Source organism: Odocoileus virginianus, chromosome 12 (assembly GCF_023699985.2).
Source record: "Odocoileus virginianus isolate 20LAN1187 ecotype Illinois chromosome 12, Ovbor_1.2, whole genome shotgun sequence".
Lineage (NCBI taxonomy): Eukaryota > Metazoa > Chordata > Mammalia > Artiodactyla > Cervidae > Odocoileus > Odocoileus virginianus.
In genome coordinates, this window is record NC_069685.1 from 1,845,415 (window position 1) to 1,861,168 (window position 15,754).

A 15,754-nucleotide genomic window follows, 5' to 3' on the forward strand; every position below is an offset into this window, starting at 1 on the left:
CAGGTCCATAGTTATGCTCGGGGTCAGGGCATTATTTAGGGACAGCATCAGAGATCTACTTAAGTAAAAATACAAGGCCTTAGTCATGGACAGGATCAGGAGGTTATTGAAAGACAACTCAGCCTATTACAGATTTTCGGGGGCTCCAGAATCACTGCAGATGGTGACTGCAGCCATGAAATTAAAATACACTTGTTCCTTGGAAGAAAAGCTGTGACCAACCTAGACAGCATATTAAAAAGCAGAGACATTACTTTACTGACAAAGGCCCATCTAGTCAAAGCTATGGTTTTTCCAATAGTCATGTATGGATGTGGGAGTTGGACCATAAAGAGAGCTGAGTGCTGAAGAATTGATGCTTTTGAACTGTGGTGTTGGAGAAGACTTTTGAGAGTCCCTTCGACTGCAAGGAGATCAAACCAGTACTAAATATTCTTTGGAAGGACTGATTCTGAAGCTGAGACTCCAATACTTTGGCCACCTAATGCCAAGAACTAACTCATTGGAAAAGACCCTGATGTTGGGAAAGACCGAAGGCAGGAGGAGAAGAGAACAACAGAGGACAAGATGGTTGCATGGCATCACTGACTGATGGACATGAGTTTGAGCAAGCTCTGGGAGTTGGTGATGGGCAGGAAGCCTGTGTGCTTCAGTCCGTGGGGTTGCAAAGAGTCGGACACAACTGAATGACTGAACTGAACTGATTATAAATAACATCAGGATTTTAGTGAGGGAAAGTCAGGCTGTTACTATAGACATTATCAGGGCTTTCTGTAGAGATAGCATCAAGGCCTTAGAAAGAGGATCAGGGTCTTAGTACATGGTCAGAAACATAGGCACATATTCAGGGCCTTAGTAACAGACAGGCTAAGGCAAATGTAGGGACATCAAGGGCTATTAGGGACACTCCAGCTGTGGTGTTGAATGTGGAAACCGGCTCAAGAAGCAGGGTTTCCAGAAGCGTGACACACAGGAGAATGAGAAACAAGACACAGTAACCCAGGGAAAAGCGAGGATCGGGGACCACCACCGCTCCAAGGGGAAGGTGCAGATACCGAATCCAAGCCAGCTTTGTTATACTTTCAGCCGTGAAGGAAAGAATATGCGAGAAGTTAAGCTACAACTCGGCCGTCAGGGCCAAAGAACAAAATGATCATTAACCATTGAGTAACTAAGAAACACTAATCAATAACAAATCAGTAACTAAGATTAATACTCTTATTTATAGATTTCCCACCAGATACATAAAGCATGTGACTCTGAGACGCGCGTTGAGAAACAGTCTGGGATCGGTTTTCCAACCCCAGGATCATATCTTGTTTTCAAGACTATGAACTGTTCCCTCTGAACTTGTTCCAAGAGTCTCATGCCTTATAGCATCCAGTTTGTCAATAATTATAAATTTATTTTGTGGCCCTTGCCCGGGCCTGCTTTTCTTTTCTTCTTCCTGTCTCCTACAGTTGGAGAAGACTCTTGAGAGTCCCTTAGTTAGGACCAGTGTGGGATTGGTCCACCTGCCACCAGGGTGTCGCTAGTGGTAAAGAACCCACTTGCCAAAGCAAGAGACAAAAGAGATGTGGGTTCCATCCCTGGGTTGGGAAGATCCCCTGAAGGAGGAGGAAATGGCAACCCACACCAGTATTCTTATCTGGAGAATGCACAGGGTGTTATTTAGAGACAAAATTAGGATGTTAGTTAGGGAAAGAGTCAGGGAATTAGTTACAGACAGTGTCAGCTCCTCAGGTAGAGATTTCTTCAAAATTACTTCTGTGGTCACTGCTGAGTTTTCCAAATTTGCTGGCATATTGAGCACAGCACTTTCACAGCATCATCTTTCAGGATTTGAAATAGCTCAACTGGAATTCCATCACCTCCACTAACTTTGCTCACAGTGATGCTTTCTAAGGCTCACTTGACTTCGCATTCTAGGATGTCTGGCTCTAGGTGAGTGAGCACAACATTGTGATAATCTGGGTCGTGAAGATCTTTTTTGTACACTTCCTCTGTGTATTCTTGCCACCTCTTCTTAATATCTTCTGCTTCTGTTAGGTCCAAACCATTTCTGTCCTTTATTGTGCACATCTTTGCTTGAAATATCCCCTTGGTATCTCTAATTTTCTTGAAGAGATCTCTAGTTTTTCCCATTCTATTGTTTTCCTCTATTTCTTTGCATTGATCACGAGGAAGTCTTTCTTATCTCTCCTTGCTATTCTTTGGAACTCTGCATTCAAATGGGTATATCTTTCCTTTTCTCCTTTTCCTTTTGCCTATCTTCTTTTCACAGCTATTTGTAAGGCCTCTTCAGGCAACCATTTTGCCTTTTTGCATTTCTTTTCCTTGGGGATGGTCTTGATCCCTGCCTCCTGTACAATGTCACTTGTCCTGTTCGGACCTACTCAAATGTCCTACTCCAAGGAATTAATTTGGGAAACCAGAAAAGTAGCACTTGGGATGTTGCCACTCCTTGGCCCGCATGTAGCAACTCCCTGGCATGCACTCTGAAGTCCTTTTAACTCTGTATATTTGGTGTAATCTTGGTTCCCATTTGGGTGATTTTTTTGTTCCAGGAAATTTCATTTGGAAGGTGCTTGTGAGTTCCTTTGCCTTTAAGTGATCTGTATTTGTGCTGGAATTAACTATTCTTTTTGGCTAAGTAACTACTATTTGACAGATTGTAATAGTTCTTTTGATCTCCAGCTAAATTTGAGATGCTTTAAAAGACCCTGAGACATTTTAGAAATGTTTGATTAGTATGTTAAATTACATGGAATTCATAAAAATCTAGTATGTCCTGATAAAATGTTATCAGTCATAATTCTAGTTATTTTTAAATGTTGAATGTCAAAATAGTAACTAAATTTCCTTGGTCAATTACATTGTGAATGAATGTTTAACTATGACCTTTTAAGTCTTTTCATGATTTATAGACAGTTATTGTACTTTAACAATTTTGCAAAAGTGCTCCACCTTCAAGAAGGTTGATGTGGAGGACTTTTTAACAAATATCATATCATAGCACTGAACTGGATAAGAAATTAAAAATCTTACTTGAAAATCTGATGGCCTAATGAAAAGTTAACAGAAGGATTGAGTGAACTGGTGAACACGGTTATGGTTATGGTTTTCTTTCATTACTGGTTTAGATATATTTTCCAGATATAGGGAACTCCTTCCCTTCAAGCTAATTAGGACTTCGACCAATTGGATGAATGACACCTCTGTACTAAAGTTCATATTTATGTTAGCTTTGCTTTTTCCCTATTTAGAAGGAAAGGGAAATTATCTAGTGAAGTTATCAGTGTCATGATGCATGATGTATCACTACTTACTTTAGGTCTACTTCTAAAAGCACATGTATAATACTTGTGTGACAACTGGGGATAAATGATAAAATATATGGCCTACAAAGCATTTTCTTATTAACATGCCTCTGAGCATGTTCACAATGCCTGATCAGTGTTCCCCCCAGATGGACTACCTCAGCAAACAGAGAAGCGTCCTAGCACTGAGGGACATGATACACATGCGGGGCAAAGAGCTGAATCACTCCTGCACCGAGGGATAGATATTTTGATCATCAGTGTTCTCTTTTGAAGACTTGTAATCAAAAGGGAGAAAAAAATATCTTCACATATTGAGGTATGAGGATGTCACTCTGATACATGGTTTAACTGAAATGTTACTGACCAAAGTGGCCTGTTTCATGGCCTTTCAGACATGCATCATACATCTATTTTGGCATTGAGGAAGGGGGTGCTTTTGAAAGTCAAAAAGGAGTACCTATGGTTCAGGCATCCAAGGCAAAACTAAGTGACCACTGTAGGTGTGATTTTAGATGCATTCCTGTAGTGTTGAACTTATATGTCTGAGCCATGTCAGACTTGGGATGCCACTAGCCATTCTCAAAACAATGTCTGCTAGTAGCTGCGACTTTAGTTTTCAAGAACTCCTCTCCTAACTGTTAAATTTTAAACAATGACATTAGATCAGATATTAATAGAAAGACAGGACATATGTGTAACAGTTGGTAGCTCCTGTTATGAATATGTTAATAGGACATCAGAAGTTAGAACCTACTGAGGTAGAATCAGACGACAGGCTGCAAAGTCTCTGCAAAGTGCTTTTTCCAGACTGGGTTTCAGACTTAGCCTCCTGAATTCCTAAGGAAATGAGATGTATCTTTACTATTAAAGTTTAGGTTATTACTCCCGCTTTTTAACGTTTTAGTTTGTATTGGGGTGCAGCCACTTAACAATGTTGTGATGGTTTCAGGTGAACAGTGAAGGGACTCAGCCACATATGTGTTATGTGTCCATTCTACACCAGTCACTCCTCCTACTTTTAACTAGGTTTGTTGCACTAAAATAGCAGACCAAGAGGTTGAGATCTTAATCATACAAGATTCTAATTCAGGACTTAAAACTCAAATATTACTACTCTGATATCCATTCCCCCAAATTTAGCCAGGCCTATGCCCCATTTAAGCAGGAAGTAGCCAGAGTGGTCATCACCCCACCCCCTGAAAGATGTGGGGAAAGATAAAATCAAAGTGGGGATTAAAAATGAGTCTCCCTAAAACCAAGTTCCTCTGCCAAACTTATGATTAATGTCTCAATCTGAAATGATTATTCCTTTTCTTATAAAACATCTGATCTCTGCAAGATTGAGAAGTATCAAAGAGAAGAGGGGGTGAAACTGAGACGGACACCAGGGTTTCCTGGGCGCAGAAGTCTTTCCGTGTATCCCAGTGCTTTGCAGGGACCTTCCCTGAGCTCCAAAGCACAGATTTGAACAGTTGCTAATCAGGGAAGGAAGGGGATGCAGAGACAAGGGAGGAATAGTCAAGAACAATAGTGCAACCTTGAGGCAGGGTCCTGGCTCTGCCTTAAGAGATACACATAACAACAGTTTTGAGCTCCTTATGAAACTAAAACTCCAACAAATGGAAGATGATTCTTCATTCCAGAGAAGCCGATTAAGAGAGCATTGAGGCCAGATTAAAGGAGTGCAGTCCTGAACACACTCTAATCCTTATAAAAAACTGTCCTTGAACTATCTCTACAAATTCATTACCAAATCCTTTGTCATTGGGACACACATTTTTGAGGATATCAGTCTGCTGTGTCCCCAACTGCTTGGCAAAGTGATAAAACTAATCTTTTCTACTTCCTAAAAGTATGTCTCTAGGATTCAGTTTAGCACTGGTGCAGAGAGGCTGAGTTCTTCACATCAGTTAGACAGCAAGTCAGGCGGTTGGTTAGAAACAGTGCCAGGTCTTTAGTTATGGAAAGTGTCAAAGCATTAGTAAGGGACAGACCATCACGGTCAGCATCAGGGCCTTAGTTAAAGCTTTTTAAGACTGTTGGTTATGGATGTCATCAGGGATTTAGGCACAGCATCAGGACCTTTAGTTATAGACAGCATCTGAGTATGAGTGATGGGCAGCTCAGGCAATCAGAGACAATGTCAAGGCCTTAGATAAGGACATCCTTGGAGCTTGGGGAAAGAGAGTATCCGCATCTTAATTAGAGATAGTGTCAAGACGTTGGTTAGCACAGTGTTAGGGCGTTACTTAGCGAAAAAGGTAATTAGGTAAAAAGTGTCAGGCCCTTACAAACAGCGTCAAGGACTTAGATCATAAGGGACTTGGTTAGGGACATCATCACTTTTGTGTATTTATTTCATATTCAACTCTTTCCTGGTGGCTCAGATGGTAAAGAATCTGCCTGCAATGCAAGAGACCCAGGTTTGGTCCCTGGGTCGGGAAGATCCCCTGGAGAAGGAAATGGCTATCCACTACAGTATTTTTGCCTGGAGAATTCCTTGGACAGAGGAGCCTGGCAGGCTACAGTCTATGGGGTTGCAAAAAGTCCGACGTGACTGAGTGACTCACACTTTCACTGTCACATTCAGAATAAAGTCGAGAACCAAAAGGGGAGCAAGGCTTCTGGTTGACAGGGACAATGTCTGATTCATTTAATGCTGCATCCATAATGCCTATTGCCTAGTACTAGGATAAAATAATTTAGTTTCTGAACATAAAAAGAGTCAAGTTTACTTATCCAGAACACTCATTTATGAGAAAAACTTCACTGTCCAGTGAAAGTACATAAATAGGTTGTCACTACTACACAAAATTGCTAGAATTCTTTGGCTTATATGTAATTTTAATTTTCAACATAAGTCCATAATCACAATAACATAATCAAAATTTATGAAATGATTTTAGATTAGCATCTAAGGATTCTTAATTAAAATTCACAAACATCCAGCAAAAGTTAATGGACTTAGAAATTATAAAAAGGGTTTAAAAAGTAATGACCCAAACTTTAGTGTCAGTTAAGATATATCCATCAAAACGATCTCTAAAAAAAGGATGTCATCAGGATTTCTAAAGTTAATGTATGCTCTTGAGTGGGGGTGAATATAAAGACTAAAAGAAGAGACAACAATGAAAATAGTAAGAAATTCAAGACGTCTCTTTTTTTTATTTTTCTTTTCCTGGATACAACAAACTACTTCAGATAAAAACTTTATGCCAAAAGAATAACTTCTCAGTTACTTTCAACAATCTGGATATTCTTTAGCAAGAAAACCAAACAAAATATTAACAGATCTTTTTAAAGATTTCGGAGAGGCACTTTAGGTCGGCCTCTCTACAGCACAAAGCCAGGGTTAGAAGGCCAGTTCCTCAGAGGTAGAAAATCAAAGGTCCTGCAGTTCAGCTTGTGGGTTAGAGCTTGACTGTACAGAGCTTGACTGTATAGCTTCTTTATACAGCTTGACTGTATAGAGCTTCTCCATCTTCAGCCAGGGGTTGAACCCAGGCCCAGCAGTGAAAGCTCAGAGTCCTAACCACAGTACCGCCAGGGAACTCCAGGTTGGCCTCTTAATGTTGGTAAAGTCTTCTCACCTGAGCTCAGTGGTAAAGGTGTGCGGGCAGCAGGTACAGCTGCTGTTCCAGCCGCTCCTTGGTGATGCTGGGGTGCAGCCACCGGATGACCACCTGGAGAGACGCTGCTGGTTTGTTTCACTAGATCCGCTTTGAGCTCCAGCTCCCCGGGAGCCCGGACACCTGTATTTATTTTCTTGGCGTATCCAGCACAAACACACATTTTAGGAAAGATTAAGGATAACATGCACGGAGAACACGGCTGTCAAAAGGGTAACGAGGGCTGAACAATCTAAAAGGGATCTATGAGGTCAGAAAAGGCTGCGCACAGTGCCGTTTTTCAGGAAATCTTTTAATTAAAACCAGACAGTCGTTGGCGGTGCAGCCCCCGCTCTCCTTACTGCGAGGTCGGGCACCCGCAGGGCGGATCCGCGGCCCTCGGCAGTATGCAAGACTATCGTGCGGCGCTGAAGGGCCCAGTATCCTAGCCTCAAAGGGAAACATCCAGTCTGAAATGATTTTTCTTTCTCCAAAGCCAGAAAAGACGCGTCCAAGAGCGTCCTCGCCGCCCAGGCACCGCCCCCCGGTCGCTGTCCTCGGTGCTGAAGCCCCCCCCCCCGCCCCGCCCCCAACTGCTCCGAACAGTCTTATCGCGAGGTTTGCCGGCTCCGCCCTGGCCCCGCTCTCACTCTGCTTAGAGCGGTTCTCTTTAGCTAGCAAGGTGTGCTTGCGCTGCCCCCACAGCCGAAGGAAGAGGCCAGCGGTGCCTTGGACTTCCCCAGGGGTGACTCTCGGGAGAACTGGCTTTTTACGGGTGACAGCTTCTCCCCCGGCTCGGACCCCGTGTAGCAGCTACCACCCCGGAGCCTTTGGCTCCCTCCTGTGAGCGAAACCCACTCTCTCCGCGGAGCGGTCGCCGGTTCCGGTCAGGACGAAACCTCGCGAGAACTGGACAGCTTCCACCACGTCCCCGCCTTTCAGAGGCCCGCGCTCCCTGTCCTCGGTCTCTGACGCCTGCAGGTCCGCATCCGCCTCCCGCCTCCGCCGAGGCCAGGTTCGGAGATCAGCTGCGAGGGGCGATCTGTGGACCTGGAGTCTCGGTCAGCGGGAAATTCGGAAACACCGGGCTTGGCACTAGCGGGAGCCAAGTGCCAAGTGAAGTGGGCTGTGCGGGGCTCTCTTTCCCACAAAGAAATATTTCAGGGAATTACACACGCGTGTTTAATAAAGTGTTTGCAGTTGTTTATTGTTTTCGATGGACTTCCCTGATTGCTCAGTTGATCAAGAATCCTGCAATGCGGGAGACCTGGGTTCAATTCCTGGGTTGGGAAGATCGCCTAAAGAAGGGAAGGACTACCCACTCCAGTATTCTGGCCTGGAGAATTCCATGGACTGTCTAGTCCATGGGGTCACAAAGTGTCGAACACAACTGAACGACTTTCACTTCACTTCATTCTTTTCGAAAGAAATCTGAACATTGCATCAGGGAGTAGCGATTACATTTAACAAAAAGCAAGCGACTGACAAATAGCATAAATCAGCACATGGCTCTCCTCTGCTAAGTAGAATGCCTGAGAGTTGAGAGAAGAAATTGGGTTAGGTTTAGGGTCAGGGTCAGATGGTAAAGAGTCTCCCTGCAATGGGAGAGAACTCTCTTGGACCCCTGGGTGGGGAAGATTCCCTAGAGAATGGAATGGCTACCCACTCCATTATTGTTGAAACTAAGATCAGCATCCGTCCCATCACCTCGAGGCAAACAGATGGGGTAAAAATGGAAACAGTGGCAGACTTTGTTGTCATGGGCTCCAAAATCATTGTGGATGGTGACTGCAGCCATGGAATTAAAAGACGTCTGCTTGCTCCTTGGAAGAAAAGCTATGAGAAACCTAGACAGCATATGAAAAAGCAGAGACAACATTTTGCTGACCATCGTCCGTATAGTTAAAGCTATGGTTTTTCCAGTAGCCATATACAGATGTGAAAGTTGGATGATAAAGAAGGCGGAGTGCTGAAGAACGGATGCTTTTGAATTGTGGTGCTGGAGAAGACTCTTGAGAGTCCCTTGCACAGCAAGATCAAACCAGTCAATCCTAAAGGAAATCAACCCTGAATATTCATTGGAAGGACTCATGTTGAAGCTATAGCTCCAATACTTTGGACACCTGATGCAAAGAGCCAATTCATTGGAAAAGACTCTGATGCTGGGAAAGATTGAGGGCAGGAGGAGAAGGGGTCAGCAGAGGATTGCATTACCAACACAATGACATGAGTTGAATTCACAAGTGTTTTATTGTGATTTATAGTAAGAAAAATATATGCATGTATATGTATGTGTGTGTGTGTGGGGGGGGGGGGGTCTTCCCAGGTGGCACAGTGATAAAGAAGCCACCTGCCAAAGCAGGAGACACAAAAGATGGAAGAGATGTGCATTTGATCCCTGGGTTGGGAAGATCTCCTGGAGGAGGAAATGGCAACCCTCTCAAATATTCTTACCTGGAAAACTCCATGGACAGAGGAGCTTGGTGGGCTACAGTCCATGGGGTTGCAAAGAGTCAAACACAACTGAGCATACACACACATACATATACACACATATATGTATGTATGTGTATTTTTGGTCTTTATCCCAGTCTCTGGCACAGAGCTCCTAAAACTTGGAAATTCCTATGAAGTGGTAACGGCAATATACATGTCTTGTGCTATGTTAATGAGGTCACTTTTGGAAAGCCCTCAGGTAACTTAAGGATGGGCTGGTTGCCAGGAGATCCAACCATGTGATTGGAAGGTTGAAACTTTCAGTCCCAGCTCTGATTTTGGGGGAGGGGAAAGGAGATGGAGTTAATATGTATGGCTATCTATATCTATGGCTAATATTGTAATCACTCATGCTTATGTAATGAAATCTCCATAGAAACTCAAAAGGACAAGTTCAGCCAGCTTCAGAGTTGGTGAACTTAAGGAAATTTGGAAAAAGTAGCAGGTCTGGAGAGGGCATGGAAGTTTTGTGCCCTTACCCATGTCTTTCCTAGGCATCTCTTCCATCTATTTGTTCCATAATTATATATTTTTATAATAAACCAATAATCTAGTAAGTAAATTGTTTCTTTGAGTTCTGTGAGCAGCTCTAGCAAATTTAACCAACCCAAGAAAGGGGTCATGGAAATCTCCAATCTGCAGCCCATTGGTCAAAAGCACAGGTGACAACCTGAGCTTGTGATTGGCATCTGAATTGGGGTGGTGGGCTGGGACATGAACACAACAGAATCTTGTGGGTCTGATCACCTTTACCTGTGGGATCCAATGCTATCTCTGGGTAGGTAGTATCAGAATGGAGTTGAATTGTAGACATTTCAACTTGTGTCACAGAATTGTTTATTGATAGTGTGGAAAGCCTTCCATATGTTATAATTGGGTGCAGAGCCCACTGAACAAGTTACAAAGTGAAAGTGAAAGTCACTCAGTTATGTCCAACTCTTGCAACCCAGTGGATTGTAGCCTGCCAGGCTCCTCTGTCTGTGGAATTTTCCAGGCAAGAATACTTGAATGGGTTGCCATTTCCAAGAGTATACAGAAAAAATTAAATCTCTCCTTACTGTTTTCAGTAACCCAGCATCCCTTTCCAGAAAGCAACTGGCATTACTAGCTTTTTGTTTGTTGTTCCAAAGATGTGGTATGTATTAAAAGTGTATAATTATTTGTTCTTTTAACCTCTTCAAATGATAGTGTACTGCTGCTGCTGCTGCTGCTGCTAAGTCATATCAGTCATGTCTGACTCTGTGCGACCCCATAGACAGCAGCCCATCAGGCCTCCCCTTCCCTGGGATTCTCCAGGCAAGATTACTGGAGTGGGTTGCCATTTCCTTCTCCAATGCATGAAAGTAAAGTCGCTCAGTCATGTCCAATTCTTCAAGACCCCATGGACTACTGTAGCCTACGAGGCTACTCCATCCATGGGATTTTCTTGGCAAGAGTACTGGAGTGGGTTGCCATTGCCTTCTCCAAGATAGTGTACTACATATACTATTCTGTACATTTCTTATATCTCAGAAAACTTTCTAGATTAATGCTTATAGAACTATCCTGTACTTATTTATAGCTACACGCCATTACATTTGGTCTTCCCAGGTGGCTGAGCGGTAAAGAAACTGCCTGCTAAAGGAGGAGACTCGGGGTCAAGCCCTGGGTCAGAAAGATGCCCTGGAGTAGGAAATAGCAACCAGCTCCTGTATTCCTGCCTGCAGAATCCTCATGGACAGAGAAGCCTGAAGGACTATGGTCCATGGGGTCGCAAAGATTTGCACACAACTGAGTGACTGAGCATGCACGCACACCATTACATCACATGGATAGTTAATAATTTGCTTAAACTGTTCTTTTTTGAAAGACAATTTCTTTCCAATCCTTCTATGTGATAGTGTCAGCTAATTAGATCAGACATATAGCAACATTAACATGCTATTTTACTTGTATTAAGGGAAACCAATCAATATATTGATTTCATCTAAAAATGAAAGAAAAAAAAAGCCCACCAGGGGTTATAGAAGAGGAAAAAAAGAGGCAAAAGAAAGAAGAAAAATATACTGACAATCTGTATATCTTTTATTTTTCTCTCCTTGAATAAGCTGCTGATTCGCTGGCCAGTTCTGTTCAGAGGCCAGTTGGGGTATTCTGCCTTGGACCATCTAGAGAGATCATTAAAAAAAGCAATTTCAGTTGTTTATAGAGTCTTTGAAAAACCTTGAGATTGGTGTCGATAATGTATATATGAAAGACTGTTCCAGGAAAATTCCTGTCTGTGTCTTTAGTTAGCACTTTGTCTTATTCAGGCCAGGACTGTACCATTTCTTCCTTTGGAATAACTCACAGAAATGCTGCAGGGAAGAATTTTGTACATGTGGAAAGGATAATGGTAGCATCAGTATTGACAACTGGAATTGCTGAATTGAAAGATGTTTTAATTATGAGAGATATTGCCCTACTGCTATCCACAGCAGGGTATAAGAAGGAAAAACATTCATGTATAGATAATATACTGTCAACTTTCTCCTCTTTACCTCCAATTCACATTTAATTTCTAGTCTTTCATTACACATGGAACCTCATGTGAAGAGTCAACTCATTAGAAAAGACCCTGATCCTGGGAAAGATTGAGGACAGGAGGAGAAAGGGATGACAGATGGTGAGATGCTTGAATGGCATCATCAACTCAACGGACATGAGTTTGAGCAAACTCTGGGAGAGAGTGAAGGATGGGGAAGCCTGGCATGCTGCTGTCTATGGGGTCGCAGAGAGTCAGACATGACTGAGTGACTGAACAACTGGATTTATTAATAGAACACATAAGCATATTTTGACTTTCACCAAGAAACATAATTGATATTTTTCTTAAAACATGGAACCATTTATATCTCCAGGTTTCTCATTTTAACAGATATGATTAAAAGAATCATTTGGCTTTCTTTCTAACTCTACCACAATTATGTTGATAAATAAAACTTCCACAGAACCTTGGTATTGAGGAGACAAAACGAGAGGTGAGGGTATTAATCAATGATGAATACAGAGCCTAGCTGTTTCTTTGCAACAGAATTCGTGTTTCTATATATTTGATGAATTTGTGTTTTTCAGTATCAGCAAATACATTAACCAAATAGACAAAACAGTTTTGTGTTAACTTATAGTTAACACTGTGTGTGCAGTCCAAATGAAACAGGTCTTTATTTTCTTTCCAAATCCCAAACGTGTGTCAAGGCATATGCAAAAGCCAAAGCACACTGCTGTGGTGCGAGTGCCATAGGTTTGCTCTCTGTCAGGGAAGTAAGGGGAGTCTGGAGCAGAGCCCCAGTGGAGTCGAGCATCTCCAGCCACAAACTGCTTCACATGAGCTTCTAGGAGGGCACCATAAGATTACTTGGGCTTGCTGGTATGTCACCCTCTACTTGCAGATCACTACACAGTGAAGAAGAGTGGAAGTCATTGCTCTGCCTCAACTCTAAAGATCCTTAACCATAAGGAATCTGTTTCAGTAGCCAGCTGCATAGTTGGATGCTTATTATGGACAGGATTCCATAAGCTGCTGGAGAAGTTTCTTTTTTGGGTGCCCAAGAAGCACAACTGTGGTGGACAGCCCAGGCAGGATCCATGGAAGTGGGACGTGCCTGGAAGCCAGTTGAAGTCTCCCAGAAGGCACAGTTCTGTATTCGTGGATATACTGCCATTTATAGTTTGTATGAGCTTTTAGTAGCATCCAAGCTACTGATTTACTGATGAGTTCAAAGAGGGTGTTCTCAAAATACAATCAAGGATAGGCAGATCAACTGAGTGAATGGTTGTGCCATTTATTAAAATAGGAACCCTGGGGATCAAGTTTGGGAGGGAAATGAAGAGTTCTTTACTGTAGGTGTTAATTCTAAAAGGAAATATCATTGTAGGTAATTTAGATATTCAGATCAAAAGACAAGTTGCAGCATCACCAGGATACAGGTGATATGGTATTAAAGCATGAAATTAGGCAGAGGTCACCTAGAAAGGGATTATAATAAAGAGAAGTAGAGGGTCCTAGACTAAACTCTCGGGCAGCCCAACAGTTAGAGTCAAAAACAAGGAAGGGCATGCCACAAGGGCCTGAGAAGGACGTGCCAGTGTGGCAAGATGAAAGCCATGAGAGATGGAATCCCGGAAACCAGTGAAATAAAGGGTTTCAAGAAGGGGAATGATGCACAGCTTCAAATCTTTCTGATAGATCAAGTGATCAGGAGATTGAGAATCGATCTATTCTGTAAAATGGAAGTCACTGCAACCTAAAAATAAGATGTCAACTGAGTGATGGGGATGAACAACTTTCTAAGAAAAAGAGGGAAAAAAGGAAATTAGATTATAAATCACTACCAGGAACAGAAAAAAATGGGAGGGGTGCCATAAAATAAGGAAATGTAGGGTGAAGACTTGGCTTATTTGTTTTTAAGGAAGATAATTTATAGCTTCTTTCCAATAATTAGTTAATAGAAATGGAAAAAAGATTATGTTTTGTGTACTTTCATAAGCAGGACATATTGCAGAAATCAACTAATTTAGATGACAATTATACATGCCATTCTAACAGCAATGTTTGAATTTTCTCCCTTGTTGTTGTTCAGCTGCTAAGTCATGTCCGACTCTTTGCAACCCCATGGACTGCAGCATGCCAGGCTCCCCTGTCCTTCACTATCTCCTGGAGTTTGTATAAATTCATGTACATTGAGTCAGTGATGCTATATAACCATCTTATCCTCTGTCACTCCCTTTTCCTCTTGCCATCAATCTTCCCCAGTTTCAGTCCTTTTCCAATGAGTTGATTCAGGTGGCAAAGTATTAGAGCTTCAGCATCAGTCCTTCCAAAGAATATTCAGAGTTTATTTCCTTTAAGATTGCCTGTTTTTTTTTACTCCTTGTAGGCCAAGAGATTCTCAAGAGTCTTCACCAGCACCACAATTCTAAAGCATCAATTTTTCAGCACACAGTCCTCTTTATGGTCCAAATCTCACATCCGTATATGACTACTGGAAAAGCCATGGCTTTGACTGTACAGTCCTTTGTCAGCAAAGTGATATCTCTGCCATTTAATATGCTACATAGGTTTGTCATAGGTTTTCTTACATGAAGCAAGCATCTTCTAATTTCATGGCTACAGTCACTGTCTACAATGATTTTGGAGCCCAAGAAAATAAAATCTGTCACTGCGTTCACTTTTTCCACTCCTATTTGCCATGAAGTGATGGGACTGGGTGCCATGATCTTAGTCTTTTTGTCTTTTTAGTGTTGAGTTTTAAGCAAGCTTTTTCACTCTCCTCTCTGACCCTTACCAAGAGGCTCATTAATTCCTCTACTATCTGCATATCTGAGGTTGTTGATATTTCTCCCAGCAATCCTGATTACAGCTTGTGATTCATTAAGCATGACATATAAGTTATATAAGTAAGGTGACAATATACAGCCTTGACATACTCTTGTCCCAATTTTGAACCAGTCCATTGTCCCATGTCCAGTTCAAACGGTTGCTTCTTGATCACATGCATGTTTCTCAGGAGACACACAAGGTGGTCTGATATTACCATCTCTAAGAATTTTCCAGTTTGTTGTGATTCACACAGTCAAAGGCTTTAGAGTAGTCAATGATACAGAAGTAGATGTTTTTCTGGAATTCCCTTGCTCTCTCTATGATCCACCAATGTTGGCAACTTGATCTCTTGTTCCTCTGCCTCTTTGAAATCCAGCTTGTATATCTGGAATTTCTCTGTTCACATTGTGCTGAAGGCTAGCTTGAAGTATTTTTGAGCATAACCTTGCTAACATGTGATATGAGTACCATCGTATGATAGTTTGAACTTTCTTGGGCACTGCCATTCTTTAGGATTGGCAAGATAATGGACATTTTCCAGTCCTGTGGCTACTGTTGAATTTTCAAAATTTGCTGATATACTGAGTGCGGCACTTTAACAGCATCATCTTTTAAGATACTGAATAACTCAACTGTAATTCCATCACCTCCACTAGCTTTTTTTAATGTTTTTTATAATCTTTTTTTAATTGAAGGATAATTGCTTTATAGAATTTTACTGTTTTCTGTCAAACCTCAACATGAATCAGCCATAGGTATGCATACAAATATCCCTCCCCCTTGAAACTCCCTCCTATCTCCCCCCATCCCACCCCACTAGGTTGATACAGAGCCCCTGTTTGAGTTTCCTGAGCCATATGGCAAATTCTCATTGACTATTTATTTAACATATGTTAATGTAAGCTTCCATGTTACTCTTTCCATACGTCTCAACCTCTTCTCCCCTCTCCCATGTCCGTAAATCTATTCTCTATGTCTCTTTCTCC